Source organism: Tenrec ecaudatus, chromosome 2 (genome assembly GCF_050624435.1).
Source record: "Tenrec ecaudatus isolate mTenEca1 chromosome 2, mTenEca1.hap1, whole genome shotgun sequence".
Classification (NCBI taxonomy): Eukaryota; Metazoa; Chordata; class Mammalia; order Afrosoricida; family Tenrecidae; genus Tenrec; species Tenrec ecaudatus.
This window is the reverse complement of record NC_134531.1, coordinates 63386203-63389034: the sequence shown is the minus strand read 5'-3', so window position 1 is coordinate 63389034 and position 2832 is coordinate 63386203.

Below are 2832 nucleotides of genomic sequence, written 5' to 3'. Positions count from 1 at the left end.
CTCATAGACCCCACGTGCAACAAAATAAGCACCTCCCGAGCTGCACCAGCCTCACAATTGTTGACATAGCTGAGCACATTGTGGCTACAGTGTCAATGCAGCTAGTCTAGCGGTTCTCAACCTGGGGGTTGCGACCCCTTTGGGGGCCGTTCGAGCGATTCATAACAGTAGCAAAATGACAGTTATGAAGTAGCAATGAAAATCATTTTGTGGTTGAAGGGTTACCACCACATGAAGAACTGCATGGAAGGGTCCCGGGATGAGGATGGTTGAGAACCACTGGTCTAGTCAAAGGTCTTCCTCTTTTTTGCTGCCCCTCTACTTTCCCGAGATCGATGTCCTATTCCAGGGATGGAACGGGCAATGTCTCCCTATCCTTGCCTTCAAGGAGCATTCTGGCTACATATGTATCTTCCAAGATAGATGTTGGCTTAAAATTTAACATTTTATCATCTGCTTTACATTTTGACTCATTTGTAACTTGTTCTCTTATTATTTCCTATTTTCTTTGGGATTGAAGTTTATCAGTGTTTTCTTTGTTGCTGATGTTTTTTTTGTTTTTCTTGGTGTGATTTTCTTGAAAGGAAACTCAGTATGGGTAAATCAATGGAGACAGTGACTAGATTAATAGACCCTTAGGGTTATGAAGGAGGAGGTTGTGGGGCAAGGGGAGCAATAACAGTGGAAACAAGAATGAGGACAATGATCTCAAGTTGATTGTGGTGATGACTGCAAAGCTTTTAAACATATTTAAACCATTGAGTTGTAGTGTACATAAAATTTATGCCAAAAAAACTGTTCTAAAAAATAAAACTGAAATGCAAACAAACAACATGAAAAAAGTGTTTAAGTGTTCTTAGTCAGTTATTTTTACAGCAGTGGAACCAGCTCCCATACCAGGTTGAGCAATACAGAGGAAAAGCCACCGGCTATGCGGGCCTGGGCCTGGGCCAGTGAGGAAATGAGTGGAAGGAAAGTGGGGAGTCATGAGCAGGGCATGGGGAGAGAAGGAGAACCACACACTCTCCCCTCCCAACCTCCTCACCAAACCCCTGTTTAAACAAACAAGCAAACACTTCATGGGTTATGGAATGTAGGTTGAAGATTTTGGTTAAATTTGAACAGGAAAAGAAACAGCATTCCTTTAACATGGACTAAAGCACATCTTTTTAAAACAAAGAAAGAGGCATTACACCACACATTTTAAAACATTTTTATTATTAATAAATCACCTTATTGGGACTCTTACAGTGCTTATAGCAATCCATACATCAATTGTATCAAACACATTTGTATATATGTTGCCATCATCATTTTCAAAACATTTTCTTTTCTGCTTGAGCCCTTGGTATCAACTCCTCTTTTCCCCTCCCTCCCCCATCCTCACACCCTCATGAACCCTTGATAAATGATAAATTATTATTATTTTCAAATCTTACACTGTCGGTTCTCTACCTTCACCCATGTTTCTGTTGTTCATCCCCCTGAGGGAAGGTGGGGGTTCCACATCAATCATTGTAGTCAGTTCCCCGTTTCTCCCCCTGCCTTCCCCCTACCCTCATGGCACCACTATGCCAATTACTGTTCCTAAAGGGTGTATCTGTCCTGGATTCCAGGTGACAAGAGCTCTTTTCTGTAGTGGTGTACATGAGCCAGTCTAGCCTGATGTGTAAGGCAGAACTGGGGTCATGATAGAGGTGAGGGGGCATTAAAGTACTGGAGAAATGTTGTGTTTCGTCAGTGCTATGCTGCAGCCTGGCTCCCTCGGCCCTTCCTTGTGGCCTTTCTGTGAGGGAATGTCCACTTGTCTACAGATGGGCTTTGGGTCTTCACTTCAACCCCTTTCATTGGTGTCAATATTTAAATTAAAAGTACATTCCATGTAATCAGTAGAAATATAGTGCCTATGATATCCCGGGCGTGGATTTCAATGGCTAACCTTTTGGTTAGTAATATCTGCTTCACTCTTTGCAGCGTCTGTGATGCTCTGGTTTCAGAATAGATGACATGCTTCTTCTGCCTTCAAATGAGCTCTTCATACGGTTCGCCAAGATGAAATGCAACATTGGGGGTATGAGGTACAAATCACACCCGTCCCCTAGTGAGGATGGGCAAGCGATGAAGGATGTAACCTCCCAGCCCACCCAATTCAACGCTCTCCCACCTTTCAAACCTGTCTCTCAAAAGCACTCCAGAAGAACTTCCCTTGATTAATTTGACCTAATTCTCTTAATTCCTCTTCTCAATGATCTCTCACTAATTATGTGCTGAGAGATTTTGTTCAATTCAAACGCAATGGCTACATTATTCCGCGAGTGTGCTTTTCATGTTCTGTTTCCTGAGAGGCCGAGCTGGGGCTGGCAGTTCTCTTGAATCTCCCCCACCATGCCAGCTCCCATTTCTGCACCGCAGGCCCCGTACACATCACTGCCTGCCAACGTCTGTGCCTAGCAATGTAGCTGTGCCCTTGTAATTTTCTGGGGTAAGAAATGAAGGAGCCGAGGAAGAAAAGATGATAAAAATTTCAAGCCTCTCTGAAGAACATTTTCTACAAAATGTCTACTTTTCTTTTTCTCTGAATGGCGTTTTGTTTTGCTTTTTGCCTAATCTGCTGAAATTTGCTAGCCTGATAATCGCTTGAGCTTTTTGAATAAAGACTTGTAGAGCTGGTTCTGATTTTTGAAAGAAGGGATTCAGAACCCAAATTAAAGTCCTAAATATGAAATAAATATAAAATATGATGCTCTGAGCGCTGTGATAGCCATTTGGTGGTCGTTACAGACAAGCACCATTATGTGCACAGCTTTGCATCAACCCACAGTTTTCACCAAC